At 44.1% G+C, this 21,528-nt stretch overlaps 1 protein-coding gene across 2 annotated transcripts in view; it reads left to right on the top strand.

Annotated features, from left to right (window-relative positions):
• The first annotated feature begins 2,196 nt into the window (after nucleotides 1-2,196).
• The window catches only part of inavaa (innate immunity activator a), a 48,446-nt gene continuing 29,114 nt past the window's right edge, over nucleotides 2,197-21,528 (top strand). For both annotated transcript variants that reach the window (XM_015342371.2, XM_015342370.2), the window contains exon 1: nucleotides 2,197-2,300. The gene's annotated coding sequence lies outside the window, so the exon portion shown is untranslated. The remainder of the gene's footprint in view (nucleotides 2,301-21,528) is intronic.

Here is a 21,528-nt window from a genome sequence, read left to right as displayed (position 1 = left end):
CCTTTGCCTGAATCTGCTACGCAAAAATAAGACATAAGCAACCAACAGTTCCACCATTCTTCATGGTTTTGAGAGTAACACTCAAAACAAGAGCACAGGCTCATGAAAGTTAGATGTAAGGCTGGAGGAACTCACAGTGCATGCACCAAGCACCAGAGGAGAATCCAAAGAATGAATTCAGAGAGAAGTGAGCATCCAGAATCTGGGCAACAAACAGTGAGAACTTGGAATGCAGCAAACTCAGAATAAACTGTATGACAGAGTACCTGAGCACTGCTGGATCACAGCTTGTGTAGCTTGAACCACCTGAGGCGGGTATGGTAGGTGATCTCCAGGTGGCACAATACTCCTGTAGAATTAGTTACCATGGTAACTGAGTGACATGTGTGAATACGACCTCACCCCCCAACCGCTTGCAAGTGAGTAGGGCAACTGGACAACTGCTACAGAGTCCCATTCCCAATGTCTCTTTAAACACTTCTCTGAACTCATATTTCTTTAATATGGGCTTCTCTTCTTCAGGTGTCAGCTGTCAGTGACCAACTTGTTTCATCCTATATTGTTTTCCTATGCTCTGAAGTCATCATGTTTTACAAATATCCTCCAGACATCTTGCAAGATGGTGACAGTGGCAGGAGTACCTGGAGCCGCGCGCCCCATGTCCTGTAGCTCTCCTCAGAAGACGCTGTGTCTGTTTGCTCCTGCCTAAATCACCCTGCAGGCTGCTGGTGAGGAGTGTGTGGAGCCATTCCACTTGACTGAATGTCAGAATTAACTTGCCTGCTGCTGACTGTGTTACGCCCCCTCCTTCCCCCCCACCCCAGCCTCCAACTTACACCCACTCAGCACTCCCAGTCCCACAGGCCTTTCAAATGGAAATGAGCCGCCGTTTAATTAGCTGCTCCCTTCCCTCCCACACAAGGCAGGGGAAGAAAAGAGGCCATCTGCTGGGGTGTGGACACCAGGCGCCCCATTCAGTGCAGCAGAGAGTGGAGCATGGTTTGAGTTTGGTGGAGAGGGATCACAGCGATCCTGCTGTCTCCGGGTCACAGAGTTCTGCTGGGCCTCTGCTATAAATTCTACAGTATATCTGCAGGAATGCGCGTGAGTTTCAGGCTGAGCATACTTCCCCGTCGCTACTGGGAGTCCCTCACTCAAACAAATCCCATCATCCCCAGCTCCTGGAAGAACACCTTCAGGTGCTCAGGTTCTGGTACACTGGTGGGATACCTGTAGGAGTGGTGCATAAAGATGTATGGATTGATGCCTTTTATGTAATGGTATTTATATTTTTAATGTAATGTTTGTATGTAAGTCTCTCTGTGTGCAGAACATAGGTACGTGGACGCAAAACAAATATGTGAGAAATAAGAACAAGTATTACCCGCCACACAGCAGGTCAGGTGGAGAAGGGAGAGATTCGGAAATCACACACCTGAAGAAGGCTGCTGTTCGGCGTGGTGGAATTAATCTTTACTTGTTTCTCACGCAGCTCCCCCACTCAAAACTAGTTAATGGATAATACAAACGAAGCCATATAACTTAGAATTTTTGAAACGGTAAATAAAAGCATGTCGCGATAATAGACATTTTTAAAAGCGTAAGCACATATCGAGCGTGTTGTGAAACTGGGGGGGGGGGGGCTTATTTAATGTTCTCTGCAGAGAAGTGATTGATGCGCGGTTTGACGTTGTCCTGGGGTTCGGAATGGGAGGGGGTCGGCGTGAAGACACCAATTCATCCCTTTTACACTACTAACCAGCCAGCTGTCTCGCACACTTGCTTTGTGCAGACAGCTTTTTTTCCCTCTTTCGCGCTATTCTTTTTTTTGAAAACCTTCACAATAACCACCCGCGGTACACCCGTGTGCTGCTTGAAAGAGCACATTGAACCCCAGAACAAAACTGTTGGAGCGGGATGACGGGAATCCCAAAACAGGATGGGGAAGTCGGTTGAATTTTCTTTGTGAAAGCCCATAACGTTAATGCATTGAAAATAAAAAGATTATCCCTACAAAACACACAAGTGAGATCGTGATACACTGTAATACTGTGTTTGAACAACCTTCGCCCTGACTCATTTAATAGCGATCTCTCCACCATGCCGTTACCCCCCATCTGCTTTGGCTCATGGTATAACCCTGAGACAGATGTCCCACTCCAAAACATTTGAGATGCTCAGCAAATACCGCAAAGTGGAAAACGTGGGTGCGTGTAGGGGCTTGTTGTCCTGGTATGGATACAGGAAGATCTTCTCAGCGATCTCAGAATCCCTGGGACTGCTAAAGAAAACAGGAAAAGGTAAAACATTTGCATTTATCCCTGAAACTAAGAGAATAAGACCTAAGAAAATCAAGTCGGTTAGAAGATTTCACTTGCAATTTTTAATTACAATAAGGGAAAAATCCGATTTCTGTCATGTGCTTTAAAAGTCTAAAGATGATCAGGAATGCGCAGTGCTGTTAATACCATTTTGTAACTCGTCTTAGGGGCCAAGGTGTAAGGCTTATAGAGATGATTTTGTCCCTAGTTTGGAAGTTAAAAGTTAATATTGAGTTAATGGGGTACGAGCATCAGTGCGCACAGAATTCGTGCTGGTCGCCGCAGATGCGCTTCAGTCATCTTGTCAAATTAGCTTGATGTGGTCGGAGAGACGACTGCCTGTGGAGGTGTTTGTATTTAGGCAGGAGATTTTACATTTCTCCACGGGTGAGAGGAGACAGGCATTTTTCCCTCTTTTTCTCGGGGTGGGGTCAGTCGGTTTCATTTGTTTAACAACTGCAAGTCATTTCTACATGAGAAGAATAGGGGAATACCTTTTCACGGACGGGGAGGCTCGTCCGTTCCAGATTCCAAATTCAGAAAAGTTTGATTTGCGTGGTTTACATGAAAACGGGATTCTAAGGCTTTGAATTGACGGTATTTAAGATCAAGTGTGAAACAAGATTAAGATGAAGTGAAAAAATGCGTTACATGCTAAACGTAAACAAATACAAATACAGCATAAAATGCAGTGTTACAGCTGTAACCTTTGTCTACTGTCTGAGCCCAAGGGATGCCCCTGTACAGAGTTGTTACTTTGTGTCTCTCAGAGCGTCATTGCAATTTAACTGGTCTGTAGTGCTAGAAACGATTAGAACCCCCCCCAAAAAAATAGTGGCTTCCCATCTGAAGTAATTGATTTCAGAGATTCTTTATCCCTCAAAGTCTGGTGTCAGACTTCTTTGTTGGGAGAGGTGGTTGTTAGCAATGTAATTTCAAGGGCGGATCGAAATACAAAGAGGTAAAAAGCAGCTGTAAGTTTCTCTCAGGCTGCCTCATGGACTTTTGTAAGTATTTCAGATCAGCCGCGTCCAGCACTGTGACCCACCTTTACTTAACCGTTGTTTGCTTTAGAGATTGAACGGCTCATCCTCGACATGCTCGATTTTTCCATGATGAAGTTTATATAGGTTTTCAGTCTTTTCCGTAATTTGGATTTTTTACATATATCGGCACTGTGTTGAAAATAATTATCGGTTCCCTTATGCATGGTTACTGCTGTAGAAGTTTTGCTCCTTTGACAGGGCTTTCCTATACGTGTTCCGCAAACTTTTACTACGGTGAAGCAACCAAATGGTTAGAAATTGTAGTTACTGTAGCCCCTTGCAGTATTACTGTGCTCTAGTAGCTAAGGAATTAAAGCTAAAAACAGACTTGCACAGATCTGATAACAAGACCAAGACAAGAGATAAGCTTCACACACTGATACCGTGAATGGAGAGTTTTCAAAGGCTTGAGCTGGGGAATTTAATTTTGAGGTTTGTTTGTACTTTTCAAGTCGGCCCACAAAGGCCTCCTTGTTTCAGAGGAGGAAGACAAATCCCCCTGGAAAACAGCTGCAGTCATGACTTCTTTTTGTCCCGCAATCCGGGACCTTGTCTTCAAATCGCAACAAATGTGAGAGCTTGTAACCTGTGTGCCAATGCGACCATACATGCGTCCTAATGGAGTGTGCTGCATCTTCTACGTGCGCTGACCAGACCTGACATTAGGTTGACCTTGAAAAAATATACTGTGAATTATTTACGCTGTGTTTCTGCTGTATGCTCTTAGTTTTGCCATGAACTTATTATACTCCAGTTTCTTTTTCTGCTTTTGCTGTGGTTCATCACAGTGGACTTGCAAAACTGCAGTCAACAACGGGATGTCTTATACAGTACTTGTGAACTGTTGAACACTGTGCTCTGGCTCCACAAGCCTGGAAGGAATTCCGGAATTAGAATTCCATGATTGCATTAGAAGCAAAAGCTTTGCCATCTCCCAGTTTACATGTCCATGACCACCAGCCTGGCAGCTGGTGTTGATTCTTGATGGGCATCTGTCATGCTTTGCCCTTCGAAGTCCGTTCAGCAAATAACTTTATGGAATAGGTCCGCAGGGCAGCTGATCTTCTAAGCATAGATAAAAAAATGGAGAACAATCCCATGTATCCAAGTAAGGTGGTGTGTGTTAGTGTATCCCACATGCAGTTTGGTAAGTACTGGAGGAAAAAGAGATAATAATAATAATAATTGCTTACACTTATATAGTGCTTTGCTGGACACTCCACTCAAAGCGCTTTACAGGTAATGGGGACTCCCCTCCACCACCACCAATATGCAGCCCCACCTGGATGATGCGACGGCAGCCATAGTGCGCCAGAACGCTCACCACACATCACCTATCAGTGGGGAGGAGAGTAGAGTAATGAAGCCAATTCAGAGATGGGGATTATTAGGAGGCCATGATTGGTAAGGGCCGGTGTGAAATTTGGCCAGGATGCCAGGGTTACACCCCTACTCTTTTCAAGAAACTGGGATTTTTTTTAATGACCACAGAGAGTCAGGACCTCAGTTTTATGTCTCATCCGAAGGACGGCACCTGTTTACAGTATAGTGTCCCTGTCGCTATACTGGGGCATTAGGACCCACGTGGACCACAGGGTGAGCGCCCCCTGCTGGCCCCACTAACACCCCTTCCAGCAGCAACCTTAGTTTTTCCCAGGAGGTCTCCCATCCAGGTACTGACCAGGCTCACACCTGCTGAGCTTCAGTGGGCTGCCAGTTGTGAGCTGCAGGGTGATATGGCTGCTGGAGTAATGTAGTTGCCACAATTAGCTGTTCTGGTTTCCAGCAGCGATAGTTTTTGACTGCTGGTAAAGTTTTCGCTGGAGTATATAAGTAAGGGAGCAAGCGTGCCAAAACACAAAGAGCCCAGTTGTTGGCAGGTGGCTGTAAGGTCTGCGCTTAAGTTGTTATGTCAAAGTGTGAAGTGCCCAGCTTTTCTTAAAAAAAAAACTCCTTTTAAGTGCTTGTGCATGCTTAAATGCTATTACAAGCACTGGATTAGCAGCACTATCACCTTGTAGCCCAATCCTGTCTGATCTCGGGAGCAAGTGTCTACTGGGATAGGAGATCTAAGGAAAACCCCATGGTGACGCCCCTTGGACTCCATGTGTAAGAGGCGCTGTTCTTCCGATGAGACATTTAAACTGACTCCTTGGTCAGATCCCAGAGTGCTGCTCTTAAGAGCAGAAGTGTTAACCCTGGCGTCCTGGTTAAATTGCACCCTTGGGTGCGCACCATCCCACCTCCCCCTTCAGCTGCTGAAGTAATTTCTCATGTCTCGCCCTCGCCTGTAGTGTGGACAGACTGTCGCACATCACCCAGCTGAGCGCTGTGCTTGAATGGTGACAGACAGGGGTTCCCCTCCTAGATGTGAAGTGCTTTGTGGAAAGTTTGAGTTGAAAAGTGCAATATGAATGCAAGCTGAGATTAGATAATTGGGCCAGTGTTGAGGGTTAATGGGTTTGTTAAGTTTTCTTATTGTGCTGTTGGAGGTGAATCCCCATTGCCTGTAAAGCGCTTTGAGTGGAGCGTCTAGAAAAGTGCTATATAAGTGTAAGGAACTATTAATTGGTAGCTGGACACAATCAATTACACAGCCATCTGATTACATGTGAAAAGCAACTGTTTAATTGTAATGCACAGGGTGGCACAGTGGTTAGCGTTGCTGTCTTGCAGCTCAGGGACCATTGAGTTTGTATGTTCTCCCTGTGTTTATGTGGGTTTCCCCCGGGTGCTCCAGTTTCCTCCCATGATCCGGTTAATTGGCTTCTGTAACAGTTGGCCCTGGTGTGAGTGTACAGTGTGTATATGTTTGAGTCTGTGTCTGTCCTGTGATAGACTGGCGTCCCATCCAGGGTGTTGCCAGGATAGGTGATAGCTCCCCCACGACCCTGTATAGGATTAACCAGTTAGAGAATGGGTGGATGTAAAGCACATATTTGCCTCTTGTGAACTCTTGAGTTTAAATGAGTTCTTGAAGCTTGTGGAGGGTCAATCTTGAAGTTGGTCGAGGGTCACTAGTTCTATTTCCTTTTGGCCCTCCCCAGACATTTCTGTTTGTAGGCCTCTGTGGTTATCTGCTGTCTTCGTGCTGCTTCATTCTGAGCAGTACTCATTGTTTTACTTGTAAATAATGTGCTCAGTTTACAACCTGGTTTAGAAATGTCCATCTTCTGTTATGCAAAACCTTGCGTTAGCAATTAACAAGTCTAAAGCTTTTTGGTCCGACTCATGGCTTGTAACTTGCTTTTGCAGCTTCATTTGACACATTTACCTGTAGTGGTGTGTGGTATTTTCTAGGGCCACACTTTAAGGTGTCTGTTTGTCACATTGTTCTGTGAAGCTCCTGGAATGGCTGGTCATGGTAAGAACCCTTGTTCGGTATGCACTATCTTAGAAAGGGGTTGGGAAGAATAATGAACTGTGGTACGTGGTAAGGTGCAGATAAACCATCAGTTCAGTTCAGTTTATTTGTCATATGCACAAGTGCAATGAAATGCTTATTTGCATGTTTGCTCCAATACAAAGACATTAAGGAAACACCAAAAACCATAAACACAGAAGAGCAGCAGCAATAACAAGTTAAATAACATGCAACTTAGAAAAACAACATCACTGTGAGTCAGTGGCAGGGGTTCAGTAATCTGCTTGTGGGGAGAAACTGTCTCTGAATCTGGACGTTCGTGCCTTTATGCTCCTGTTATGCTTACCAGAGGGAAGGGGGGAGAAAAGTGAGAAACCAGGATGACTGGTAACCTTAGCGATACTTCCAGCCTTCCTGAGGCAGCGAGTTATAAAAATGTCTGAATAGAGGGGAGCTGTACTGCAGTGATGGATTGGGCTGACCCCCTGTAACACCTTCTGGTCAGACAACGAAGCCCTCCGGTCAAAATACTTAGTTCATTGTGCTATGTGTTCATAGAGGAAGGTGTAAATTATTAATTTAATGACCCCAATCCTTTACCTAGTACAGACGTGTAAAGCAAAAATAGATAGCTCTTGAAGGCTTCCCACCAAAGTTGTGCAGAATCAATGTCTGTCAAAATTGTAGCAAATCCCATTCCCACACCCCTTCAATGGTAAGTATACTGAAAGTTTTGTTTGGGTTTACTATGGTTAAATCTTCTGTTTGTCATGGTTTGCTTTGGTTTTAAGATGCTTTCAGTGGGCCTCCAGAAATATCTCTAGTGCCTTTTTTTTACCAGACCTTGGGAATCTCATGATGTACCCCAAAAGGTGTCTCAGAGGAATTATTGTAGTACAGTTCCGAATTCTGCACCTGGAGGACACTGCCTTCCAGCCCTGTTCTCAATCCAGCCCTTAATTCATTTGATAACTGAATTAGTTTAAACTTGTTGCCACCTCTAACCATCTCATTAGCTATAGAATAAGTCAAATAAAATTCCAAACTTTTGAGCAGGAGAATAAATCTTCCAAACCTTCCAATCAATCAACATGTTAATTCAGTTGGTGCTTCAAATGGGAAACTAAACTCAGCTGGAATGAAACCCTGCAGGTGTGTGGGCCTTTATGACCAGGACTGAGAACTCCTGCTGTAGTACACTCTTCTTTGCTTGGGACTCTTTGCTGTAAAGCCAGTGCTTTTGCCTTCATAAGGGTACCAATGACAGGCCGCCTATTCCTGGGCTGCAGAATAACGGCCAAACCTCCTGCAGACAGAGGCTCCCAAGTTGCTGTTTCGATCAGCGATCTTATCAGCAGGCCTGGCGTGCTCCTGGGCCCTCAGCAGCTGTTCCAGATCGCATCAAAGGGAAGCCCTCGGCGTTCATGCGCTGCTCCTTCCCTGACCTCCCAGCATGCCGAGGGGCAGAGGGGTCTGTTGCCGAGCTAAACGTGCGAGCAAGACCCAGAGCCAAGGAGAGCTCAGCGAACACCAGCGCTGAGGCCTCACTCTGATGCCTTTAGTCTTAGTCTCCATCGCTGAGGCTCCAGATTTAAATAGTCCCATTCAATTCTCTGTACCATACCGCATCAATGTCTGCTGGATGACGAGAAGAACATACAAACTCTCAGAAACAAGAGGAAGGCCATTTCAATCCACGCTTTATTGTCCCATTGGGGAAATTTGTTTTACAGCACACTCTTAACATAACAACACAATGACAGACAAAATTTTACCAACAGAGAAGTCAGCGAAATTGTGTTACAATAGGAAAAGGGAGAAGAAAATACAATTGTTTGAAAGAGATACTGTATTTAGGCCGGCAAGCCTGTTTAGCATTTACTAGCTGATTAATCTAAGAATCTCATCCAGCCATTTCTTCAAAGAACCCAGCAAAAGACTCTTAAATATAAAAAAAGCTTCTAAAGTATCTCACCCCAGTTATCTGCCCCTACGCAGTGGATAAGTTAGTCCTCAGAGGTTTCACAGTTAGGCTGGCGGTTCCAGATCAGTGTTTGTCTTCCATCATTGTCAACAGGTTTGAAGTGTTTCATGACTGGTGGAGAGTAATGTTTGGTCCTTGCCTTAGGTGGTTCACAAAACACAGCACTGTTTTCTTAAAGAACGAAAAGGGCTTCTCGGCTGATAAACAGTATTCGCGGACAGTCGCAAGAATGTGTCATTGCATGTCATTTCTGCAGTTTCAAAAACAAACTCAACATGTCAGAAAAGAAGTCAACTCTTTGAATTTCTTGTGAGGTTCAAACTGTATACAGGCAGGCCACAGCATACGGCTTTTTCATTCTAGCGATAGTGTGAATGTCTTTAGAAATGCTGGCCTTGGTAAATTCACCACTGGATTTTCACAGATTTACAATGTCTTTTGATGCTTAAGTTTGCTATAGTGTCATGTGCTTCATATACCATGTTAATGACATGGTTTACAACAATAAATACTACTTAGAAAGATTCATCATGATATATCATGGCATTCCCATGTTCTGTTGCAGTAAAATAAAGTGAAAACCAGAGTAAAATTACAGTAATGTCTACCCGTCTTGTGGTAGGCCAATCAAGCTGAAAGTTCATAAGGGTGGTGTTTTGTTCAGATAGGAGACTAAGATGTTTTCTACCAGATGAGCACAAAGGATATGGGTTCTGGTCAGGCTTTAACTGGCTGAGAGTGGTGTCGGTAGCAGACAGACCTGAGACTGTCCCTTAAGCCCCATTCCCAGAGGAGGGATTTGTAAGAATCCGTGAGGAGGGGGGTCTCTAGGGCATTTGAGCCCTCCATTAAACAACACATCTTGTTTACTCTTCACGCCACTCTTCAAATCAAGGTGTCTGGAAAAAGCCATGGGTCATCCAGGTCCAATCCCACGCCTCTGCCCCATTCAACAGAAGCTCCTTCTGCAGTGTACTGGATTAGCACCTGAAATGAGCACCCATTTCACTCTGAACATTCGATACTTATTTGCAAATTGAATATTTCCGTATCGACACTTCTGATTATTGTCACCTTAGATGGTTAATATAGCCTTTTCACTCATTATGTGAATTATGGAATATTTTTATTAGCTACATGTATTAGTCATTACACCTAGTAAAACCAATAACACTGTGGAAGAGGAGAAATGTGAAGTATTTCTCCATTTCCAATACTATATGACTAAAACTGCTTCATAAGCGCAACTAAATGCCTAATACTTGCTTTGTTAGTGATACATAAACTGTATATTACTAATTCATTACTGACTAAAGATAATACACTCATAGCCAGCCTTTATACAGAGCATGTCAATCGTGTGTTAACTGCCAGTATAGTACTCACGCCTGACTAACACATGAATTCCCAGGTTTGTCCTATCCCACAATTTTACACATGAATCTTTTCACACTGAAGTTTTTGTAACTTAGAGCTTGGAGGAGCAGTTTCTTTTCACTTTTTCATGGTTGATGTTATCATTCTGTTTCCTCCCTTGAAAATGCGACCGCCTGCCTGCCGTGATCCTTGCAATGTTTCTTTCTGCTGCTTCTCCGTGTATTCAGACTTCAGTCCACGCTGGGCAGATCTTCAAGGTAAGAAGGAGGGGATCCACACCTCTCATAACGTATGAGGTAGTGGGAAAGGATGGCGACGGAGCTGGGACTGGGACAATCTTTGCAATTGGAGCGTTGTCATGGAGCCCGAGCCACGAGAAACGAAAACACGGGTCTATTGTGCGCTGCCGACAGCCCAGCAGAAACTCAGACCCGTGACACTGTAATTGTCCAGGGGCATGTTCCTGCGAGCAGTTCCTTAACAACAAGCTTCTATTGCTTAACCCTGTGAAGACGACGTGCAGCGCAAACCATAGCACGGAACAGGCTGAAAGAGAGGGGAATAGGGAGAGATCGGCCTCTCAGGCTAGTGGAAGTGTTTTTATCCTTTCTTTCTCTGTGATCTCACCAACATTACTATATACGTGCGTAACTTATAGTTATAGTTATAGAGGGCTTCTAGTGGGCTTCTAGATTTGTCACTGAGGTGTAAATCCTGAAAAGTGAGAGCTGGCCTTAGTCTGATTATGGACAAGAAGTTCAAATTTTCTTGTAATTTAAATAGAAAGCCTAGTTAAGACTTTGCTGGCCCAGGGAATACAGTATTGATTATGCAGCTGTTTGCCGAAGGGAGTATCTTATCACATTTTACTGAGTACTTTATCAGAACACTTACACAAAAGGAATTTCAGGAATGAAGGTTTAGGTTTGGGGCGAAACACATCCTGAAAAAGATTTTTGATTGTCTGCGTACGGTTTGTTCCCCCCCCCCCCCCCCGGTCAAAGTCTAGGAGGAAAAAAGGGAATGGGCTCTTGTTATCACATTACTTTGCTTTTATATGGGAAGACAATATTAGGATCGTAGCTAACCAAGCACTTTTTTACTTATGGGGATACTGGCGTTTTGTCAACTTTGTTGACTAAATCTCCTGGGTTTTGTTGTCACTGTGAATGCTTTTTTTGTGTGTGTGTGTGTCTGTTTTCCGTGCCCTTTTCACACATCAGACTGCGTATCTTTGCCAAATGTATAACGTTGTGTAAAATACAAGGTCCCTGCCCTGTCTAGTGGGGGTGCTGTAATCTGTGAGACAGTGAGTAATAAAACCAATCTAGTATGAAGTCACAGAGGATGACTTATCAAGAAGAAAACAAGCAGAAGGAAATAAGACAGTACTTTAATTAAAGTGCTCATGTCTGAGAAGCTGATCCCCTTGAATCCCGTTGAATAGCAATGCTATGGCTTTTCCCCCTGGGATACCCCTCTCTCCCTATACTTCTGCAGTTTACCCTGGTCTCCCTCTTTGTTTGTGCTTTTCAGCTCCTATACTTGCCCTTTGACAGATGTCAAATCAGATTAGAGGCGCAATTCAATTAACAGGGTTGCTGGGAGGGGGAAGTGTTCTTGAAAATTGTAAACGAGATGAAAATAAGAGTTTTCTGTATCTTCTTGTTCCAATGAACAAGTCTTTAAAAAAAAATTCAGTAAAACAACACAACCATTTTTGTACAATATATGCCAGGGACCTGTGCAATACATTTAGATTTATATTCATATTGTGCAATATGACTTTTTTGTGTACTGTTCTGTTCTGGTTTGTTCTTTGTGTGTTCTGGACTGTGAGTAACTCTTCTTAGTGCACTTCTCACTGTACTGATTGTATTGTATTATTATTATTGTATCATTCGTTACACTGTGTCTGTGTTGTTTGTGTTAAGCTGCTGTTGCACTGCAATTTCCCTCACGGGATCAATAAAGTATCTATCTATCAACTATTTATCTAAAAAGCACTGTAACTCTGAATTGATGGAGATTTGTTTTATTTTCAGGAAGTGGAAGGGTCATTTTGGATATTTTGTCAGTTTATTTTACTTATTTACTTACATGAAGTAAATACATGAAGTTTATTTTGCTGCCTTGAAGCTAGCTTTGTCAGAATTTAAGGCCAATTGAGTATATATTGTGACAAAAAAGCCTGAAAAAAGGTTGGACAGGCAGCTGTCCTGCTTGCCAAATGTTGTATTAAATCAGGCCACCCACATTCTTTTAGTAACAGTTTAAATTCTATTAAGACATTAGGAGACGCCTTAGGAAAGATCTATGAGGTTGTTTTATGAGTTAGTTTTTTTTCAAAGACAAATCTAGGATTGGTTTTCTCAGCCATGACTATGAGTTACTTTCCCAGATTATGGAAAATGAGGACTTGAATTGTCAATTGCATTGCTTCAGTATGCATCCAAACATTTCAAATTCTCGTTAGCAATTATGACGTAGGACAGTGTCTAAAGATATTAAAATCAGTGTCGAAATGTACCAAGTTTGTCAAAGTGAGAGATATTGTTTGTTTAACACACCAGAAACACACGTCTTGTCTGATTTTGTTAGTGAAATTTGCAGAATTCAGAGCGAAGGAGGTGGAGTTTAGGCTCCTCGGAGTGACCGCATTATGAAAAGAATTTTGCAGAGGAAAAGTCTTCCCACATTAACCCCACACTGATACATACTGACCTCTACAGATCCATAAAGGACCTGAGAATCTGGAATACAGATGACGGGGTGAGGTTTGATTTGAACTGGAAGCAAATGGCAGTGTCAAGACTTTAGTGATTATTTCAAGCTCAGACTGGAGCACACAAGACTAATGGACACAAACCTAAATTACTGAAGAATCAGAATTAGGAGAGGTTTCCAAATATACAATTGACTAAATATGACTGAATTTTTAAAAAATGCCATATAGAAAGAAAAATTAAAGTTCCTTTGGTATCAACTGGATTTTACAGCACGATGGATGAAATTCATCTCAATACCTGTGTTTTCCAGCTGTTAACTAACAACAGCTGCCCTTTGTCCTGACTTCACTGTGTGTCCCCCACCTGGCTTCTGTCACTGATTAATTGTGGTAGACTTATTTAAGAAATACAGTACAGTACACGAGTCACTGTTATGAGCCAGACTTCATTGCCGTGCCCTGCCTCCGTGTTTGATACTTCCCATGCCGATCCCTGACCAGAGAGCTCAGCTCTTGTTGTGACCGACTCTCTGATCCGACGCTCAGTCTGTTCCTACAGACAGAAGTGAAACCCAATTTCCTGCTCCTGCAACACTTCTGCAACGAGACCCCCGGGCCCCTCCCATCACTTTCACATGTCAGAGACAGGCGCCGGCATGCACTTCTACCACATTCATGGCATCGGACCAAAGAGAATGGGGACTGCGTTTCTGTGTGATTAAAGCACACATTGCATTACTGTTCAGTCCCCGCTTTCTTTAGTAGAGTCATGTATGCAGTTTATTTTTTCATTCATTCGCCAGATGTAATCCAGAATGAGTTCAAGGGTGAAGTTCAAGCACGGAGTTACTTTGGCTATCATAAGGGGTGTTTTAAAATGATTTTGGTTTTATAGACTTTCCTCGGGGTGGCACAGTGTTGCAGTGGGTATATCCTGCCTTATGCCTGTTGCTTTTCAGGATTGGTTTCGGCTTTAATTGGTTAGAAAATGGACGGATGTCCTTCCTTGTGGGCAACTGCTGCTTAGCATTTTTCACAGAAAATATAGGAGAAAGGCGGTATATACTTTTGCCTGCAATAGGGTTGTGCTTTTCAGGATGTAGCTGTTGCTTTATGGGAATCATGATAGCAGCTATCAGCCCTTTGTGTGTCGTAAACTGTCAGAGATCACCGAGGACAGGGAGGAACCAGTTAAAAACCCACAGGATGAGATTCTGTGCCTTCACCGGTCAATCTGCATCTTGCATCTGAACTTATTTTGAATTTCCCACATTATATAGAGAGCTAGCCAGTGGCCTGGCAGAACCAGGTCGCCTTTACAAAGCTTCTCCATCCATTCACAGTCCGTTCCCGTTTCTTCAAGACAGGTCATGATCCGTCCCCTCGTTCGCTTTCAAGTGAAATTCTGTCAGTAGTTTGACTGTCACTCCCGGAGGTTGGTGACGTTGAAAGGGTGTAATGTAGATAAGAAGTTACAAAGGTTTCCCGAACTGACTGTTGCTAATTCTGTTCCCTGGGAGCGTGTCCTCTTTTCCCCTTTCCTTTTTCCTGCTCCCGTGTGAGGGACAGCTCCTGCGTGTGGAATGGCTGCCAGCTGCTCATCAGTCTGTTACACGTGCACAGTCAGTCCTGCTGAGAATTCGTTTGGTTTGGCCTAAATATCAGTCCACCCACCACCCCTCTAGTGAGTATGGGAAGCAAATGCTCAGAAGATACCGTTGTCTTTAATTTGGCCCTTGAGGTTTACTTAATTTCTTCCCTGTGCTGCTCAGTGTGCTGCTTAGGGGTGACTCGCGGAGGGTCTTAGTTCTTGCACTTCGGGCTATGGCATTTGCTTCCGTTCCTTTGACGGCACACTTTTACTTTCTGTGCTGAGGGGTGAAACTGGGGAGGGAGTAGGGGGCCGGGGGGATTGGGTTGAGCTGGAGGAGACTGTTAATCCAGCCTGGAGTCTGTCGGTCTGCCTGCAGCCTCTTTTGGCAGGTTTTGCCTTTTAACTCCTTGTTCAGGGTTGAGAACTTGAGCGAAGCACATGCTTCCCTTCCAAAGAGTAGTGGGGGGCTGGAACAAGCTGCTGAAACCAATACCCTGACTTCATTCAAGAACAGGCTGGCAGAGACCCTGGGATCAATTAGCTGCCAACTAGCAAACTGGCTAGATCGGCCGGGCTCCTCTCTTTTGTTCACAAGTGCTTGGTCCCCCGATGCCAGGGATGTGACCCCGGCACATTGAGGGTGTGCTTTGGCGGTGAGGAGCGTCAGCGCTAGCTGGAATTGAACTGCCTGGATTTGATCGGTTTTCTGTCTGGAGTTTGCCTGTTTCCCCCCCATTTCCTCACGGGCTTTCACTGGACACGCCAGTTCCAACCCACAAGCACTTCCAAATTAGGTTCAGATGGCCACTCTGAATTGCTCCCTTTCTGCGTGGAGGGAGGGGGGTGTTCTTGGCCTTACCAGTACCAGTTACCACGACCTGAACAGAGCTGAATGCAAATGAGCAATGATGGGCCGGATGGCCTTCTCCCACCTGTAGCTGACGCGGCCGACTTTATTTAGCCTTCCCCGGGGGGGGAGCAGGACCCCTGCCGAGCGGAGTCTGGCTGTCTGCTGTGGGCTGTTGGCTCATTGTCCTGCAGCAGATCGCCCCGACAGGGAGGTCAGGCCAGGGGAATGACTCCATCACCCCCCCAGGGGCTGTTGTTTTTGGGGCTGGGAATGCACCGCTGTCCACTCTGGAGGGCGCAGGGGCTGATTCGTGCTCCCTCAGGCCCACAGACGCAACCACACGCATGGGCTGCTCGTTTAAATAGAAAGCAAAGGGGTGACCTCCCCCCCCCCCCTCCCCAGGCAACACCCCAGACTGGCTGTTAAATAACTCCCTATAGAAATTTCTCCCGGATGTTTGCATTTTCCAGCAGATACATCTGCTGTTTCTCCGGAACAGATTTACACTGACAAAACTCTAGCTGATGGGATAAAAAAATATTCGCGTCAGCAGCATATAGACAGAAAATTCTCTTCAGTAATCCTGTGGATATCTGTAAAGCAAACATGATCTACACTCTCTTCAGACCTTGGTATTGACACAGAAATGCATAGTCACTGAGAGGGTCGACTACAATCTCCAGTTATCTGAGTGTTGGCTTGTTTCATCAAACAGTTTGGTAATTAGTCCTAACTAGTATGCCTCATCATTTTAACTGTGGCTTTCTTTCTTATCTGAGGTTTGACTTTTACCGTGTTCAGACTTGTGCAGAAATTTGGAATATTGTGATGTGTGCAAACTGTGACCCCTAAGAATCGCACAACTGTGTAGCACTGACTTTTATTACATTTCTTTTTTTTGAATGAATATGCTGTTCATTTAATGGTTTAAATTGGTGTTTATGGTCCCTTTAAATCACAATATAGATAGATACTTTATTGATCCCATGAGGGAAATTGCAGTGCAACAGCAGCTTAACACAGACAACACAGACACAGTGTAACGAATGATACAATAATAATAACACAAGTAGAAGAGTTACTCGCAGTCCAGAACACACAAAGAACAGAACAAAACCAGAACAGAACAGTACACAAAAAAGTCGTCTTGCACAATATGACTTTAAATAAATATAAATGTGTTGCACATTTTATTTTATCAAAAAATATTGCATTTTTGTCTTTATTAAAGAGTATGTATACTCTAACGTTCCGTTTATTTGATGTCTTCTTGTTGATACTTTCTTTTAATACTCTTTGCCACTATACAAAAGCCTAAATCCAAATTCTATCCTGAAAGTAATGAATGCACAGTGGACAGGATTCCAGTTCATCACAGGCTACTCACAGACACCAGCACACCAGCCAGAATGTTATTGGAAGGCTGAAGAAAAGTAAAGCATCCAGAAAAAAAAACACACAGACTAAGAGAACATGCAAACTCCACACAGAAAACAGTCGTTTTCTTTCTAGTTCCAGAACTGAACCCAGAACCCAAGAGCTGTGAGACAGCACCACCAACTGCCACACCACTGTGCTGTATGTCTGATATTCTTATGATTTTCCACTAATTTTCTAAGCTGAAAGTTTATCTCCAGCTACAACAAAAAAGTGTCCTGTGGTAACCTAGATAAGAACAAGAAAAATGTGTCAGTACATTGTTTAAAACAGGCCTGCCTGTACTGTGGAGTCCAAAAATGGACTTCAGTAAGAAGCACAGAAAGATATTTTTTATCTTTAAAATCTTAGATAAAATTCACTGCCGAGCAGACATAAGGCAGATAGCACTAAATGTAAACAACTGCAGGGTTTTGCATGCAAGTAGTACATACATAAACTGTAAATACAAAATTGGAAATGCTGAACTAGAAGAGGCTACTTTTAAAAAAAGAAAATAAGCTTGTCAGCTGAAAGTATTGTGTCTTACAGAAAGAAAACTGTGTCTATACAGATCCTCACCTTCTTTCTTGTTTATTCTTTGGTCTAATTACTTTAATTAGCAGGAAAACAACATACAGCACTTAAATTCAAACCTGAAATTGTTTTATAGCTGCTGTAACTGTAATTAAAGACATATTTTAATTCACTAGCTTTCACAGGGGTTATAAACCCATTATTCCAACTCTTGCAGTGGTAAAGAAAATCACTGGGCCATATCAATCCTTCATTTTTGACTTATGATAAAAGCTTCCTCTTAATTGTGAGAAATGTCATTCATCCGCTTTCCTCTGAATCCGATGAGACAGAACGTTTTGTTTGTTGAACCCTCGCAGCAGTGGTGTCAACAAGGCACATGACAGAAATCTGAAATGAAACAGGCATACCAAGGTCCTCTGGGATGGTCAGTAGAGATTCATCAGAATTCTGGGAGATCCTGTCCTCCAAACCAGGTCCGTGGGCCTGTTGCCAAGCTTGAGGCAAATTAAGTTGAATTTCCCCTTTGTGTTTCTTTGAGTGTCAAGGTGTCACACAGACAACTTGTGAGACTGCAGTGTCTGTAGGTTTTCATTGCAGCACAGCTCTTCACTGACGAATGGATTTTGAACGACCTGAACTAGACCAATTTAATACCTCTCTCTATTTCTTCATGTGCTACAGAGACGTATAAGCCTGCTGGTCTTACAGCACTCTAGCACTGGAGTTATGCAGTGCTGGTGTAACAGAAGGCAGCATAACACCTGCAAGTCAGTAACACAGTGCAGGGCAACAGTTTGCACGTTCAAAACTGATGTACTCAAGGTGTTTCATGCAGCCAGGGCCTGGCACACACAGACCACAATCCAACAGGCTTTTGACAAACCATGAACATCTGGTAGTGTAAAATGGTCCTTGGGTGATTTAAAGAAACTTACTCAGCACCGGATTGTAGCCTGCAGGGACTGAAGCTGGAGACCCCCTGTTCTAAGATGTTTGTGCTTTATAGCAGCTTGACTGAGCTCTTTGCTCGCACCTCCTCGTTTCTGACACGTTCCTGCAGGGTCTGAGCGACATGGCCTGCTCGGGCTGCGCTGCTGCTCTGACTCCGCACCGAAGGCACTTTTTACTTTCCAGCCCGACCGGAGGTTTTTGTTTGGGCGCCGCCCACGCGTGGCACAGGGAGGAGGCGAACAGGTGCTGCGGAGACCGGGAGGGGGCTGGCATTCCTGCCGGAGACACCATCTGTCTCCGGGGTCCTGCTCCGCAAACGCCCGCCGTCACGCCCCCAAAGACAAACGCGGCCGGAGTGGGTTTCCACGGGCGACGGGTCATCAGCTGACTGCTCTGCAGGATCAGCCTATCCCAGTGGCTCAGACGTGGGCTTCCCTGGTCTTTCAGAGGTCCGAGGCAGTGGTGTGGCTGGTGGGAGGAGGGCTGTGTGCCTCTGGGACAGCTCCCCGAAGGTCAAACTGCTACACTCTGGAGAAACGTTTCAATGCCTGTAGTTACCTCTCAGTTCCTGTGTATGTCATTACGGTACCTCCCTGTCTCTTCCTCAAAATATTGTGCTCCAAGTTGCATTTTTTTTAACAGTTTCTAAACATTAAACATGCCCGTGTAAGGAATTACAACTGGGTGTGACCCTACTGAGGAAAGAAAGAGTAAAGTTCCTAGTAGTATTTTTATCAGAGTGCGAGTGTCCATCGAGACCTGGATGTTAATATTTGTACTTCTTGCATAGGGGTGCCGCGTGACTTTTAAACCTCTTCATCCACCGCACGGTCCAAAGTTTGCTTTCTAGTGCCTGACCACAGACCAGGCTCTGGGTGTCGCTGGCTGTAGAGGGAGTGTGGAGCACACCGCCGCTACAGCATATGGAAATTCTTTGTTTCTTTCCTGAATGGCCCAGCAGGCTGTTGGAACGTGCATAGAATGCAGCCTGGGGGTGGGAGACCGCCTGTTGCGTTTGTGGCTCAGCCGTGCCTGTCTTGCTTGCCCGTACAACACCATCTCCAGCAGGTGCAGAAGGGTCGTGCTGTGTAGGAGGATGTTCTGTAGTTACTAGCACAAGTCCCCGAACAAACAAACGGTACAGAATCTCTTCAAAACGAATTTGGGCAGCACTGCCACTGTGGAGCAGGAGTGAAGATTCTGGAGATTTCTACCTGGGTTCAAATCCCAGGTGGGACATTGATGTGTGATCGATGATTGATGCAGACACATTGCTGTAGAAATGGTTGCTAATATAGAGCGCTTTGGATACAAATATCAGCCAAATGTTTGTGTGAATTATCTGTTCTCTTCGGCAAAGTATACTGCGTACTTGAATACAGTTTTTTAGAGAGCAGACAAATCAGAAACTTCCGACTGTGTGACAGTAATTTCCTAATTTTTCTAATGAGCTTAAATGATCAGAATGATCATCCCACTCATGGGCTTCCCCTGAGGTGACATTCTAAGCAGACAGAATTACAGATGACAGAGCAGAGCAGATGTGATAAAGTATGCAACTAGAGAATTGAATTCAAGTAAATTGTGCTGCTCGTTAAAGCAAAGGGCACAGATGGAAATTTGGTATGACTTTCATTTTGAAAATAGGGGGTCTGTGAATGATATTTTGGATTATCACACATAAAGATCCATTCATTTGCTAATCACTGTGCCAAATCCCCTGTTTCCCAAACTAATGTTCAATTGGCTAACTGTGGAAATGTATCCTGCAAGTTAATTGTCAAAGGACAAACTAACTTCAGTTCCTGTTTTTCCGGTGGGGTATTTACCTTTACAGCTAAATGAGCTGTTTTGGCAGATTGTCTCTTTTCCTGGTTAAAGACTCATACAGTACGCTTAGATGCAAAAATGTATTTGGGGTACTTTTCAGAGTATGACTGGGCCGAACGATAAAATCTGAGTAATGTGTTGCTATGTCAGTGGGACTGAATTTTGCACAGTTATTCAGAGCCTATTGGGGTAAAACAAGCCAGCTAAGAGGAAGTAGCCATAATGACTGCCTTGTTCAATATGGGAGAAGTCTGTCATAAATCACTATGGTGCAAATTAGACTTTGGTCTTTAAACTGTCAGCAGCCATAACACCTGCAGTTAGAGCATTAGTTTAGTCATGTTGTTGTCGTGGAGTATTTCCCTTTCAGTTTTCAAAACGGCAAGAAATTGTTTGCCAAAATGTTATTCTCACTATACTTCTTGTGATTAAACATGGATCTGCAGACATTGTAGTGATAAAAACGTGGTATTCACAAACCAGGGTCCAGTTTTATCATCTTTCTTTTTATATCTTTCAACAGTTGACTCTGTACCATCTCAAAGATGTTTTATAGTGTATTGCTATCTGCATGGACCATACTGTTCTCCCTGTGTTCGTGTGGGTTTCCTCCAGGTGCTCTGGTTTTCTCCAAACATGTTCTGGTAGATTATCTGGCCTCTAGTAAAATTTGGGCCTGGTGTTGTGTGTGTGTGCACCCTGTGATCCCATCCAAAGACGTACCCTGCCTTGTGCCCATAGCTTACTGGGATTGGCAGCCGCACCCCTGAAGCACTGAATTGGAAGAACTGGTCTTCTAATGTTTGATTAGGAGGTGGGTGGACAGATCGCCCCTAGGAATTAAACCCGGACCCCCAGCACTGCGAAGCAGCAATGCTAAACACTGCACCACAACGCTCCCCCACTGGTTTTAATTCCTCTTGCCTTAGCAGTGGCAGTACTGTGGTTCCTGAATTATTAAGATCATTGTTAATGTCTAGTACTTCATTTATGAGAAAACAGTCAGGAGGAATTCATTATTTGATTTTGCACAATGAAATATAACTTTTTTTTATTTTAAAACCCCTATGGATTATTCTACCAAATATCTTGTAGTATTGTGCAAGAGACTTGTATCCCATGCCAAAAAAACTGTAAAAAAATCATTAAAAGTGTCAAAAGTCATCTGTTATGGTGCTCAAAAGATTAAAGAGGAGAAATATATTGTAACGCATACGGCCACCATTGTGGGTTGTTAGAGCCGGCTTACGAGAGCGGTGATGTCACCGTCCTTCCCTGTGAATAGTAGGGACCTCAGCCAGCAGGCTAATGGGAGATTTCCCTTTAGCTCAACTGGCTGGGTCCATGTTGAATGACGTCAGAGACCCGGGTTCAAGTCCCCAGCGGTAGGGGGCCGACCTGAGGCGGCAGCGGCGAGGGCGCATACCCACGTGAACCCGAGAGTGCTACAATATTTAATCTTGGGAAGTACTTTTTTCTACGGTTTTGCCTTAAACACTGTAGTCATTGTAAGAAGTCTGGTCTCTA

This window comes from Lepisosteus oculatus, chromosome 5, assembly GCF_040954835.1.
Source record: "Lepisosteus oculatus isolate fLepOcu1 chromosome 5, fLepOcu1.hap2, whole genome shotgun sequence".
Taxonomy (NCBI): Eukaryota; Metazoa; Chordata; class Actinopteri; order Semionotiformes; family Lepisosteidae; genus Lepisosteus; species Lepisosteus oculatus.
The sequence above is the reverse complement of the archived record's forward strand: the minus strand, read 5'-3'. Positions and strand labels throughout refer to the sequence as shown.